The 14676-nt window shown below is 46.6% G+C and overlaps 1 protein-coding gene across 1 annotated transcript in view; it reads left to right on the forward strand.

Moving 5' to 3' along the window:
* The window catches only part of FGF10 (fibroblast growth factor 10), a 100207-nt gene that overhangs the window by 42921 nt on the left and 42610 nt on the right, over nt 1-14676 (forward strand). The window lies entirely within an intron of this gene.

A 14676-nucleotide genomic window follows, 5' to 3' on the forward strand; every position in this document is an offset into this window, starting at 1 on the left:
ACCAGAGTTCACAGGAGGGGCTCCCAGCCACCCTTCCACCTTCTCCCCACCCCTCTACCTTACCCCAGACTTTGCCTTACGTTCAAAGTGGGTTTGGAGGGTCAGCCAGAGGGGTTAGGAAGCAGATGGATTAGTTAGGCAGCAAGTTAGAGATAGAGAAGTTCATGCAGTCCCAAAAGCCAGAGAGAGACTCTGTTGTCTGTGTTTGTGTTCTTGTTCTTATACCTCTCAGCAAGCCTATGAGTGCAGCAGACAGCCACCACTGTTTCCTTTTCACAGATATCATCTAATTCTTCTCAGCAAAATATCCCAGCTAGGCTCAAACTAGCATAGTGATAAAAGCTCTGAGTATCCCTGTTTGAATGTCACTAAGTCACTCAAATGCCAGAAGCTAAAAACTTCATTAGACTGTTAGGTATCACCAAAGCCTTTATGTATCATCCCACTCACAAAGTACAAACAGCCCAATATCCAGGAAGCAACATAAAAGTAATTTGGACTATTAATAAACAGAGTAAGACCTCGCTGAGGTGTAAAAGAGGATATATATTGCTGTTGATTCCAGGGGGGTGGATATCAAATGGATGAGGGTTTGGTCCTTTTATTTCACTGAGTTACAGAAGTTTTTGTTTGTGAGTGGGAAATGTTCTTGCTGTTTTGGTTTTAGTATTGAATTTTTTTCTCTAAGATGTCAAATAGGAAATAGTCCTTTGCATATGTTCACAGAATCACAGAACCTTAGAGGTTGGAAGGGACCTCCAGAGATTGAGTCCAACCTCCCTGCCAAGGCAGGATCATCCAGGGTAGTTCACACAGGAATGCATCCAGGCAGGTTTGGAAAGTCTCCAGAGAAGGAGACTCCACAACCCCTCTGGGCAGCCTGCTCCAGGGCTCTGTCACCCTCGCTGCAAAGAAGTTTCTCCTCATGTTGAGCTGAAACCTTCCCTGTTCCAGTCTGTAGCTGTTGCTCCTTGGCTTATTGCTGCTGATCAGCAAAAAGAGCTTGGCCCCAGCCACCTGATACCCACCCCTCAGCTATTTGTACACATTGATCAGATCTCCTCTCAGCCTCCTCTTCTCCAGACTAAACGGCCCCAGGGCTCTCAATCTCTCTCCATAGGGGAGATGCTCAAGTCTCCCAGTCATCCCTGTGTTTGTGGAGAGGTTTTGATAGGCTCATAATTACTGTGTTCTGAAGGAAGATATGTCCATCATTGTAGACTGGTAAGAAACCACCGTTGACTCTCTGGCACAGGCATAGCTGATCATCAGCACACAGTAACACATAATGTTGGAATGTTTTATTTTAAAGACATATTCTGTCTTGTGTCAGATTGTCATAAAGCAATACTTATTCTGATTGAGTCTGGAGTCTGAGTTGAGAGACAGTGGACTGCACTGATGCATGTGCCATTGAAGGGTCCAGCCTGAGGTTCACAGATGTGTTTCCACTGAGCCCAGTGAACTCTGAGCCTAATTCCTAATGAATGTCAAATTAAAGATGCCTTTTTTCCCACAGATTACTCAAGCACCTCTCCTGTGAGGAGAGACTGAGGGAGTTGGGGCTGTTCAGTCTGGAGAGGAGAAGTCTCCAAGGCAACCTTATTGTGACCTTTCAGTGTCTTAAGGGGGCTACAAGAAAGCTGGGGAGGGACTTTTCAGGCTGTCAGGTAGTGATAGGTCTGGGGGGAATGGAACACTGCTAGAAATGGGTAGATTCAGACGGGAGGTTAGGAAGAAGTTCTTCAGCATGAGGATGCTGAGACCCTGGAAATGGTTGCCCAGAGAGGTGGTGGAAGCCTCATCCCTGGAGCTGTTTAAGGCCAGACTGGATGAGGATCTGGACAGCCTGATCTAGTATGAGGTGTCCCTGCCCACGGCAAGGGGCTTGGAACTGGGTGATCTTCGTGGTCCTTTCCAGCCTTGACTGATTCTATGAGTCTGCGATACTGTCCTGCACTTTTGATTCACAACTGAAGAACAACAACTAGTTTCACACAACAGTTTTCAGTTTTACTGTGCAAGACTTAGTTTTATGTCAGAGAGAGTTGCCCCAAATTTGTTAAAATGTGGTGCTAAGGCCCAAGCAGTTCTTTGTGTGGTGAGGAGGAGGAAAATCTTTCAAGCATATGTTTTACTTATTTCATTTTTAAGCCTCTTGTCTTTAAGAGCTACTCTGTAAGTTTTAAATGGGAGGCTTTAAATCACATTTAAATGCAGTTACAGATAAATTAAACTCTAACATGGCTGTTCTGGCAGAATATTTGTTTAAACTACAGCTAAGAATTAAAATGTGTTTTAGCTTAGGTAAGGAGGTTGAAAAGCCCAGAGACTGTAATATTGTTGTTTCTCAGAGTACCCCAGAAGATTCCCATTTTAAGTTTCCAAGCTTTAATGATCCATAAAAATTATTGTATGCTTGGGATGGATGACAAAGGATCAAATTTCTTGCTTTGCCGTAGAGACGAGCATGCAACCTCCTGAAAGATGATCCTGGGTAGGCATTTTAACATGACTTTGAACTCATCCTTCACAGCATCTTATTCTCAGCTCAGTTTTGTCTCCAAGAGCCCTACTCGACACATGGCTGTCCTGAGAGATTCAGTTCTTTGACATCTGGAGATGATCTCACAGTGATCACTGTCTCTCTTCTCCCACCAATATTCCCTCAAACAATTTCCAACTCATTTTTCTCACACAGGCAATAGCATGCCCAGAATTCATCTTTGGAGTAGTTTTATCTGCACAATGAACTGGTAACAGTACAAAGCTGTGACTCACTGAACGAAGGCTGTGGATATGAATCCTGAAAACTGTTACCTTTGAAAACTCTGCCTTCTACTTCCCATGTTAGTTTTTCTTGAGCATTAAATCCAGGTTGAGCAAATGCCATTGCTGTTTCTGGTCTCCTCCTTCTCATCTTTTTCACACTTATAAAAAGTGTGTAAAACCATCACACCATCCTTTCCAGTCATAGAATCATAGAATCAACCAGGCTGGAAGAGACCTCCAAGATCAACCAGTCCAACCTATCCCCCAGCCCCAGACAATCAATGAGACTCATCCAGTCTTTGCTTGAACACCTCCAGGGACAGTGACTCCACTACCTCCCTGGGCAGCCCATTCCAATGCCAATCACTCTCTCTGACAACAACTTCCTCCTAACATCCAGCCTATACTTTCCCCAGCACAACTTGAGGCTGTGTTCCCTTGTTCTGTTGCTGCTTGCCTGGGAGAAGCAGTCTCTGCTTTCCATTCATATTATTGCAGCACACCCATAAAACTCTCTAACTAGCCTCACCACGCTGTCCTCATGTTAACTGTTGTTCACTTACTCTGTTTGTTTCCTCTTGTCAGTAATTTTTTTTTAATGGTAAAAATTCCTGGGACCAGGAGCCTGAGGATAGAACTCTCCCAAAATAGGGCAGTAGATCCTGTATGAGATCCTTGGAGCACCACTGGAGCTAAACAGAAATAGAATCAACCAGGTTGGAAGACACCTCCAAGACCATCCAGTCCAACCTAGCACCCAGCCCTATCCTATGAATGCACATACATACACTTTAATTACATGGGAAAAAATAAAACAGGAAGCAGGACAAAATCTAACAGGGATTTGCCAAAGGGATGTAAGGTCATGGCAATCTGATAACTTTGGTGTTTTCTTTTAACAGACAAGGAAAATAAAGGAAAGCTTATCTATCTGGATGAACTTTGTAGAAGTGAATGCATTTTTGGTGCCTTCAGTAATAACTAAACACATTCAGTTTGATGATGTGACACTGAGACATCTAGAAAATATACAGCAGTTGTAGAATCATTGAGTGGTTTAGGTAGGGAGAGACATAGATAAGGACATCTCCCACTAGAGCAGGTTGCTCAAGGGCTCATCTAACCTGGCCTTGAGCACCTCCAGGGTGAGAGCAGCCACAACCTCCTTGGGCACCCTGTGCCAGTGTCTCACCACTCTCACCGGAAAGAACTTCTTCCTAACATCCAGTTTCAATCTCCCCTCTGCCAGTTTAAACCCATTACCTCTCATCCTGTCATTACAAGACCTTGTCAGTACTCCCTCCTCAGCCCTCCTGTAGCCCCCTTCAGGTACTGGAAGGCCACTCCAAGGTCTCCTCGAAGCCTTCTCTTCTCCAGGCTGCAGAGCCTCGGCTCTTATAGCCTGAGCTCATAACAGAGCTGCTGCAGCCCTCTGAGCATCTTCGTGGCCTTCTTTGGACTGGCTCAAAGAGTTCCATGTCCTTCTTGTGTTGGGGGCTCCAGAACTGCACAGAGTACTCCAGGTGGGGTGTAAGAAGAGCAGAGCCAAGGGGCAGAATCCCCTCCCTTGCCCTGCTGGCCAACAGGAAGTATTTGATGAGAACAGAGAATAGAGAGATGGAATAATTTAGTAGTTTAAAGAATAAGATATCATGGGCTAGTAACAATAAAATGCATTATAAGCAAATATTCATCACTCAGAAAGCAGGATTTTGGTGTACAGCTTCACCACAGACTTAACAAAAATCTCTCATGTGAATGCAGCAATGAAAAACACAAACACAAGCCTCTAATGTTCTGCTTTAGAGAGTTCTTGGAGAAGTGGAGTAAATCTGATTCCATTCTGGCACCGTTAAGAGCTCATCTAAAATGAAATATTTCATTCCAGTTTGGAAAAAAAAAAAAAAGAAGAAGAAGAAGAAAAAAGGAAATGGGAGTTGAACCAAAAACGATGCTGTGGATGGCTCTGTAAGGAATAGGAGTGGTTTTATCAGGGAGTCAAAAGAAACCTTCCGTGCCAAACCAGGCAGGGGGGCAAAAACAGGCTAAAAGGGGATGTAAGACTTATCTGTTAATATATTTAAGCAGAAATATAAAGAGGAGATATGCTTACACTAAGAGACTAGTGATACAGAAGAAAATGTGTGAATGTATTTATCATAGAATCATAGAACCAACCAGGTTGGAAGAGACCTCCATGATCATCCAGTCCAATCTTTCACCCAGCCCTATCCAGTCAACCAGACCATGGCACTAAGTGCCTCATCCAGGCTTTGCTTCAACACCTCCAGGCACAGTGACTCCACCACCTCCCTGGGCTGCCCATTCCAATGCCAATCACTCTCTCTGACAACAACTTCCTCCTAACACCCAGCCTAGACCTTCCCCAGCACAACCTGAGACTGTGTCCCCTTTTTCTCTTGCTAGTTGTCTGGGAGAAGAGCCCAACCCCACCTGTCTACAGCCTCCCTTCAGGTAGTTGCAGACAGCAATGAGCTCTGCCCTGAGCCTCCTCTTCTGCACACCCCCAGCTCCCTCAGCCTCTCCTCATAGGATTTGTGCTCCAGGCCCCTCACCAGCTTTGTTGCCCTTCTCTGGACATATTCCAGCACCTCAACATCTCTCTTGAATTGAGAGGCCCAGAACTGGACACAGCACTCAAGGTGTGGCCTGACCAGTGCTGAGTACAGGGGCAGAATAACCTCCCTTGTCCTACTGGCCACACTGCTCCTGATGCAGGCCAGGATGCCATTGGCTCTTTTGGCCACCTGGGCACACTGCTGACTCATCTTCAGCTACTCTCTATCAACACCCCCAGGTCCCTTTCCTCCTGGCTGCTCTCAGCCACTCTGTCCCCAGCCTGTAGCACTGCTTGGGGTTGTTGTGGCCAAAGTGCAGAACCCTGCTCTTGGCCTTGTTCAATCTCATCCCATTGGCCTCTGCCCACCCATCCAGCCTGTCCAGGTCCCTCTGCAGGGCTCTCCTACCTTCCAACAGATCAACACCTGCTCCTAGCTTGGTGTCATCCCCAAACTTACTGACTCAATCCCCTCATCCAGATGTTGACCAGGACTGGGCCCAGCACTGATCTCTGGGGCACACCACTAGTGATAGCTGCCAACTGGATGTGGCACCATTCACCACCACTCTCTGGGCCTGGCCTTCTAGCCAGTTCTTGACCCAGCACAGAGTGAATCTGTCCAAGCCATGAGCTGCCAGCTCTGCCAGGAGCTTTGATAGAACGCTGACCCTGTGGAGGTTTTGCTGGCATGTGTATTGCTTCACTGTACCATACAGGAGATTTTTGAAATACACTTTAAATAAAAACCTCAGAAGGAATTAAGGCTTAGCAGGTTATGAGTCTGTGACCACAAGGTTCCAGAGCACTGGAACAGGCTCCCCAGAGAGGTGGTGGAGTCTCCTTCTCTGGAGCCTTTCAAGGCCTGTCTGGATGTGTTCCTGTGTGATCTGTGTTAGATAGGATTGCCCTGCTCTGGCAGGGGGTTGGACTCGATGATCTCCTTGGGTCCCTTCCAACCCCTAACCTCCTGTGAGCCTGTGATGCAAGTGCTTCACAAAACAAGCAACTTACCTTGACTGCTCCACTTTATGCCACTATGACTTAAGGCATTCAACAGGAATATTTATTTTTAAAACAATAATTTTTTAGTGGTTGACTCTCTAGCATTTTGTTGATTCTCAGTCCTTGGTATATTGTTTAATGCTCCTCTTTGTGGACTTTCAGTATCTTAAGGGCGCCTACAAGAAAGCTGGGGAGGGACTTTTTAGGCTGCCAAGTAGTGATAGGACTGGGGGGAATGGAGCGAAGTTAGAGATGGGTAGGTTCAGACTGGATGTTAGGACGAAGTTCTTCAGCATGAGGGTGCTGAGAGCCTGGAACGAGTTGCCCAGGGAGGTGGTGGAAGCCTCATCACTTTCAAGGCCAGGTTGGATGAGGCCACCATGATCTAGTGTGAGGTGTCCCTGCCCATGCCTGGGTGGCTGGAACTGGATGGTCCTTGTGGTCCCTTCCAACCCTGACTGATCCTATGATTCTTTGCTAAATGCAAAGAATGTGCAGATCTCTGTATTCATAGTTATGTGGATTAATGAGCAGTTACTTTGTTTCATAATTTTTCCTTTTTGGCTTTGCTAGAAAATGGTGGATGATAAATTAGTCATTTACAACACAATTATTCACGTGGCTTTTGTCAAGCCACATTTGGAAAGAAATTTGCTTCTAACTATAAATAAATAAATAAATAAATAAACAAAACAAAACCAAACAATTTTACATTGTTTTGTTAGTTAAATTATATTGAATGACATTATGTTGGAAACTCAAAAAGTAGCTTGTCAAAATGCACTTTGCATTTAGCATGAACTAATTTATTAACCAAAAGAAGTGTGTGCAGTTATTGTGCTCAACTGGCCGCTGGTTGTTGCTGTTTCCTTAGGACTTTTGAAAGTAGAACTCATCCTACACACCTTATTTCTAAGCATTGATTTATTTCCTGTTACAAATTTCACTAGCTTTTGGAATCCAAATCACTTCTTTGCTTGGAATGGATGACTTAGTGACATGGATAAACTGAATATATGAATGACAAGAGAAGGGCCAAGGACAACCTTCAGTCCTTATTAGATAGAGAGGGGAATGTAGAGACCAAGGATGAGGAAAAGGCAGAGGTGCTTAACACCTTCTTTGCCTCAATCTTCATAGAATCACAGAATCATAGAATCAACCAGGTTGGAAGAGACCTCAAAGCTCATCCAGTACAACCTAGCACCCAGCCTTATCCAATCAAACAGACCATGGCACTAAGTGCCTCATCCTGGCTTTGCTTGAAGACCCCCAGGGATGGTGCCTCCACCACCTCCCTGGGCAGCCCATTCCAATGCCAATCACTCTCTCTGTGAAGAACTTCTTCCTAGCATCCAACCTATATCTACCCTGGCACAACTTGAGACTGTGTCCCCTTGTTCTGTTGCTGGTTGCCTAGGAGAAGAGGCCACCCCCCACCTGGCTACAATGCCCCTTCAGGTAGTTGTAGACAGTAATATCACAGTATCACAGCATCACCAAGGTTGGAAGAGACCTCACAGATCATCAAGTCCAACCCTTTACCACAGTGCCCAAGGCTAGACCATGGCACCAAGTGCCACATCCAACCTTGCCTTGAACTGCCCCAGGGATGACGACTCCACCACCTCCCCGGGCAGCCCATTCCAGTGTCCAATGACTCTCTCAGTGAAGAACTTTCTCCTCACCTCGAGCCGAAATTTCCCCTGGCGCAGCCTGAGGCTGTGTCCTCTCGTTCTGGAGCTGGCCACCTGAGAGAAGAGAGCAACCTCCTCCTGGCCACAACCACCCCTCAGGTAGTTGTAGACAGTAATAAGGTCACCCCTGAGCCTCCTCTTCTCCAGGCTAAACAGGCCCAGCTCCCTCAACCTCTCCTCATGGGATTTGTGCTCCAGGCCCCTCATCAGCTTTGTTGCCCTTCTCTGGACACGTTCCAGCACCTCAACATCCTTCTTGAATTGAGGAGCCCAGAACTGGACACAGTACTCAAGGTGTGGCCTGACCAGTGCTGAGTACAGGGGCAGAATAACCTCCCTTGTCCTACTGGCCACACTGCTCCTGATGCAGGCCAGGATTCCATTGGCTCTCTTGGCCACCTGGGCACACTGCTGCCTCAGCTTCAGCTTACTATCTATCAGTACCCCCAGGTCCCTTTCCTCCTGGCTGCTCTCAGCCACTCTGTCCCCAGCCTGTAGCACTGCTTGGGGTTGTTGTGGCCAAAGTGCAGAACCTTGCACTTGGCCTTGTTCAATCTCATCCCATTGGCCTCTGCCCACCCATCCAGCCTGTCCAGGTCCCTCTGCAGGGCTCTCCTACCTTCCAACAGCTCCACACCTGCTCCTAGCTTGGTGTCATCTGCAAACTTACTGATGCTGGACTCAATCCCCTCATCCAGATCATCAATAAAAATATTGACCAGGACTGGGCCCAGCACTGATCCTTGGGGAACACCACTAGTGTGTGAGACAGGTTGTCTCCAGGACAGCTGGACTACTGAAGTGGCAAATGGAGTCAGGGACCAGTATAATCCCCCTCTAATCCATTAGGAAGAAGTAAAGGACCTGCTGAGACACTTGGATCCTCACAAGTCCATGGGACCAGATGGGATCCATCCTAGGGTGCTGAGAGAGCTGGCAGCTGAGCTGGCCAAGCCACTCTTCATCATTGATCAACAGATAAATGATGGAGAGGTTCCTGAAGACTGGAAGCTGATCAAGGTGATACCCATCCACAAGAAGGGTCGTAAGGTGGAGCCAGAAAACTACAGAGCCTTCGTTATAGAATCATAGTCATAGAATCAACCAGGTTGGAAGAGACCTCCAAGATCATCCAGTCTAACCTAGCACCCAGCCCTAGCCAGTCATCCAGACCATGTCACTAAGTGCCTCAGCCTGGCTTTGTTTGAACACCTCCAGGGATGGTGACTCCACCACCTCCCTGAGCAGCCCATTCCAATGCCAATCACTCTCTTTGGGAAGAACTTCCTCCTAACATCCAGCCTAGACCTCCCCTGGCACAGCTTGAGACTGTGTCCCCTTGTTCTATTGCTGGTTGCCTGGCAGAAGAGCCCAACCCCACCTGGCTACAATGTCCCTTCAGGTAGTTGTAGACAGCAATGAGGTCTGCCCTGAGCCTCCTCTTTAGGCTAAACGTGTGAAACACTACATGTGTTTCACACCTCACTTCATTAGCAGATGTAGTGCTTCAGTTAATATTATGACTTTACAGTTGACCTTAATATGTCATCATATAATAAGGAAACAGGGCTTTATTATTAAATCATGGAATAACAAATGAAAAATGAACAGTATTCACTGGAGCCCTTCTCCCCTTCACTGGACAGCAGTGAAGGGGAGAAGAACTTGGGAGTCCGGGTGGATGGCAGGATGACCATGAGCCTGCAGTGTGCTCTTGTGGCCTGGAAGATCAAACCCCCCATTCTGGGGTGTATTAGAAGGGCTGTGGTTAGTAGGTTGAGGGAGGTGCTCCTGCACCTCTGCCCTGCTGAGGCCACATCTAGAGTATTGTTTCCAGTTCTGGGGCCCCCAGCTTAAGAACATCAGGGAGCTGGTGGAGATAGTCCAGTGCAGAGCCACAAAAATGATTAGGGAAGCTGAACATCTTCCTTATGAGGAGAGCCTGAGGGAGCTGGGGCTGTGCTGCTTGGAGAGGAGACAACTAAGGGGTGACTTCATCAATGGTTATAAATATGTGCTGGGTGAGCGCCAGGAGGCTGGAGTCAGGCTCTGGTGGGTGATGCCCAGTGACAGCACAAGGGGCAATGAGTGGAAGGTGAGGTGTAGGAGGTTCCATGTGAAGCTGAGGAAGAATTTTACTACTGTGAGGGTGACAGAGCACTGGAGCAGGCTGCCCAGGGAGGTTGTGAAATCTCCCTCTCTGGAGATATGCAAGACTCATCTGGATGCATTTCAGAGTGATCTGCTCTGGGTGATCCTGCTCTGGCAGGAGGGCTGCACCAGATGATCTTTTGAGGACCCTTCCAGCCCCTGACATTCTATGACATCCTGTTAATAGTAAATAATATTTTAACATTGATTCTTTAATAAAACCAATTGCCACAGGTTTGTATTTTTCCAGTTACATAAAAGAGAGCCATTGTGAACAGTTTAATGTTGGGCAGTGCTGGCTCAGTGCTTATAACAACTACTTCAGCAACTTCCTTGATTCAAAAGTTATGGTGTGCAGCCACTTACTCACTTATCCATTACCCACTCAGTGGGACAGAGGAGAGAATAAGACAGATATGACCTGAAAAATCTCACAGATTGTAAAATAAATACAGTTAAAAATGTAAATAAATTTAAATATACATTTAATTCTGCCCCAGTACTCAGCGCTGGTCAGGCCATACCTTGAGTCTTGTGTCCAGTTCTGGGCCTGTCCATCTAAGAAAGATTTTGGGGCATTTGACCGTGTCCAGAAAAGGGCAGCAAAGCTGGTGAGGGGCCTGGAGCACAGCCCTGTGAGGAGAGGCTGAGGGAGCTGGGGGTGTGCAGCCTGCAGAAGAGGAGGCTCAGGGCAGACCTTATGCTCTCTACAGCTACCTGAAGGGAAGCTGTAGACAGGTGAGGTTGGTCTCTTTTGCCAGGCACTCAGAGACAGAAGAAGAGGACACAGTCTCAAGTTGTGCCAGGGCAGGTTCATGCTGGATGTTAGGAACTTCTTTCCAGAGAGAGTGATTGGCATTGGAATGGGCTGCCCAGGGAGGTGGTGGAGTCACTGTCCCTGGAGGTGTTGAAGCAAAGCCTGGATGAGGGACTTAGTACCATGGTCTGGTTGACTGGCTAGGGCTGGGGGATAGGTTGGACTGGATGATCTTAGAGGTCTCTTCCAACCTGGTTGATTCTATGATTCTATGGTTATGCATCACTTGATTTTAGTGGCCACAGAAGTGGTCTACACCCAAAGAATGCTTAGGCATTTGCCTGTATCTTTTTGCATCCCACATTACTCAAGTTAACCAGTGATATTTCCACTTCCATTTCTATTTTATCATTGTCCTGGAGGTGTTCAAGAAAAGACTGGATGAGGCATTTAGTGACATTGTCAAGTTGATTGGATAGGACTGTGTGATGGTTTAGGGGTTACCCCGCCCCCCCCCCCCCCCACTTTTGAATTTGCCCCAGCTAACTCAGACGGACCCTGGGAATATAGATGAAGCAATTTATTTACAGCTAGCAGAATTTACAAGCAGCTATTTACAATATATACAGTTATATACAATTATATACAGAAATATACAAAGGATAAACAATACAAAAGCACAACTCCCCTCCCAGAAACCTGAGTCCCCAGGAGGGGCTCTCAAACCACCCCAAGACCTCCCCCCGGCCCTCTCAACCTTACCCCAGTTCTCAGGAAGAAGAGAGGTGCAGCCAAGAGGTTAGGGAGCAAGGTTAGTGGGAGCAGGGTTAATGAGATGTGACCAGGTCTAAGGCAAAAGCAAGAGTGAGAGACAAAATGGAGAAAAAGTCTTTCTTCTTCCCAGAGTTCTCAGCATGACTGTGAGAGAAGTTGACATCAATTGTTTTCATTTCACTGCCTGTTATCTAGTTCTTTTACCAAAACATTCCAGCTTGCTTCAAACTAGCACAGACTGGATTGGACTGGATGATGGTGGAGGTCTCTTCCAACCTGATTGATTCTATGATTCTGTGATTCTTTTGTACTGTAGTATTTACTAATTCTGTAGCATTCACCCAACTCTGATATTTATTACTTGTGAAGTGTTCAAGGGGCCTGAGCCTTCACTCCTGCAGCAGATTGTTTCCAGTATTAGCAAAACTTCTAGGCTTTAAAGTGAAAAGTATTTTATGTGGAGAAGTCAGAGAGCAAACTAAAGATCTAACTATAGCTGACACTTCTCTAACTAATACAGCTGTCACTACTGTCTTTCATCCCTGCTCCATGACTCACAGGCAGAAAAAACTACAAGCTACAACCATTTTGTGCACCAATTTTCAGACACAGCATTTCATAATTACATTTCACAATCCTTTTTCAGCAAAGCCAGCCAAATGCTTCATTGCAATCTCTTCTTCATTAATGAAGTGTCCCTGTACAAAGTTTTCAATGGTGCATTCATGATGTATTTTTGTTCAGTCTGTGAGCACAACAAATGAGTACAGTTCAGCCTCGCGTGTTGAGGTCCATGCTGCAATAGACTCCATCAATTTCAGGGGTTTTGGTTTCTCTTCTATGTCACTTAATGATGTTTCTGCTTGCTTATAATACAATATAGCTGGGGAGAGACTCTTTAGACTTTCAGGTAGTGATAGGACTGGGGGGAATGGAACAAAGCTGGAAATGGTTAGATTCAGACTGGAGGTTAGGAAGAAGTTGTTCAGCATGAGGGTGCTGGGAGCCTGGAATTGGTTGCCCAGAGAGGTGGTGGAAGCCTCATTCTTGGAGGTGTTTAAGGTCAGACTGCATGAGGCTGTGGCCAGCCTGATCTATGCTAGGGTGTCTCTGGCCATAGCAGGGGGGGTGGAACTAGATAATCCTTGTGGTCCCTTCCAACCCTGACTGATCCTATGATTATATGATAGTGAAAATTATGCATTTGGACATCTGGCAGTCAATTTCTTTCACCTGGAGAGAAAGGCAAACACCTGCATTAACGAGCTCAACAGTCATCAACTAGATTGCTGTTAGCAGACAATATTATCCTTGTAAACATGCATGTTATCTGCTGTAGCCAAAAGCAAACTGTGATTGTCATAGATGTTTGCAGGGTGATGGCTAAACACAGCTGAAATGAAGAGATACCCATAACTGGTGAACAACTTGGAATGGCTCCTGAGAGACATCCTTCACTGGTTCCATCTGTTATTTCTTTTGTTTGGCCTGCCTCCAGATGGGAAATAGCTTAGTGGAGATCTGTCCATTAGACAACATTGACATCTGTCTTGTGGGTAGAAATGTGAGAAGGGAAGATGAATGGTGTCTCACGTCTGTGCTGAACTCTATCAAATGTTAAGGAAAGGAAATCCACCTTGTGCCCTTGGATGACAAGAAGTATTTACAAGAGGTCACTATCGTTTTGCCTGCATGTAGAGTGCTGTCACTTTTCTACCCAATTTTCTGTGTCAGAAATATTGATTATCAGCCAGTACACTTCATAAATGTTCAGTGTAAATTGAGAGTATGAATAATTTGATGGTTATGCTGTGATTAGGCTTCTGATGGGAACAATACCAGGGGTTTTACATTCAGTTAGATGTACTTCAGAGTTTAGAAGTACATTTCTAAGTCATCTGTGAATGTGTATCAGAAGTCTCCACAAACAGTATTTCAGTAGCTAATACTCTTATGGCTGGATTTATATTTGTACATGAGAGGAGTAAATTATACATATGTGTGCATGTGTGTGTGTATAGAATAATAGAATCAGTCAGGGTCGGGAGGGACCACAAGGATCATCTAGTTCCAACCCTCTGCCATGGCCAGGGACACCTTACCCTAGGCAGGTTGGCCAGAGCCTCATCTCAGGTCCAGCCAGCATGGGTTTAGGAAGGGCAGATCCTGCCTTTCTAACCTGATCTCCTTCTATGATCAGGTGACCTGCTTGGTGGATGTGGGGAGGCCTGTGGATGTGATCTATCTGGACTTCAGCAAGGCCTTTGACACTGTCCCCCACAGCAAACTGCTGGCTAAGCTGTCAGCCCATGGCTTGGATGGCAACACTCTGTGCTGGGTTAGGAACTGGCTGGAGGGCCGGACCCAGAGAGTGGTGGTGAATGGTGCCACATCCAGCTGGCAGCTGTCACTAGTGGTGTCGCTCAGGGACCAGTGCTGGGCCCCATCCTCTTTAACATCTTCATAGATGATCTGGATGAGGGCATCGAGTCAGTCATCAGCAAGTTTGCAGATGACACTAAGCTGGGGACAGATGTGACTGGGTTGGAGGGCAGAAGGGCTCTGCAGCGGGACCTTGACCGCCTGGACAGATGGGCAGAGTCCAAGGGGATGGCATTCAATAGCTCCAAGTGCAGGGTGCTGCACTTTGGCCACAGCAACCCCATGCAGAGATACAGGCTGGGGTTGGAGTGGCTGGAGAGCAGCCAGACAGAGAGGGATCTGGGGGTGCTGATTGATACCCACCTGAACATGAGCCAGCAGTGTGCCCAGGTGGCCAAGAGAGCCAGTGGCATCCTGGCCTGCATCAGGAATGGTGTGGCCAGCAGGAGCAGGGAGGTCATTCTGCCCCTGTACTCTGCACTGGATAGACCACACCTTGAGTGCTGTGTTCAGTTCTGGGCCCCCCAGTTTAGGAGGGACATTGAGATGCTTGAGCGTGT

The sequence above is a fragment of the Pogoniulus pusillus genome, chromosome Z (genome assembly GCF_015220805.1).
Source record: "Pogoniulus pusillus isolate bPogPus1 chromosome Z, bPogPus1.pri, whole genome shotgun sequence".
NCBI lineage: Eukaryota > Metazoa > Chordata > Aves > Piciformes > Lybiidae > Pogoniulus > Pogoniulus pusillus.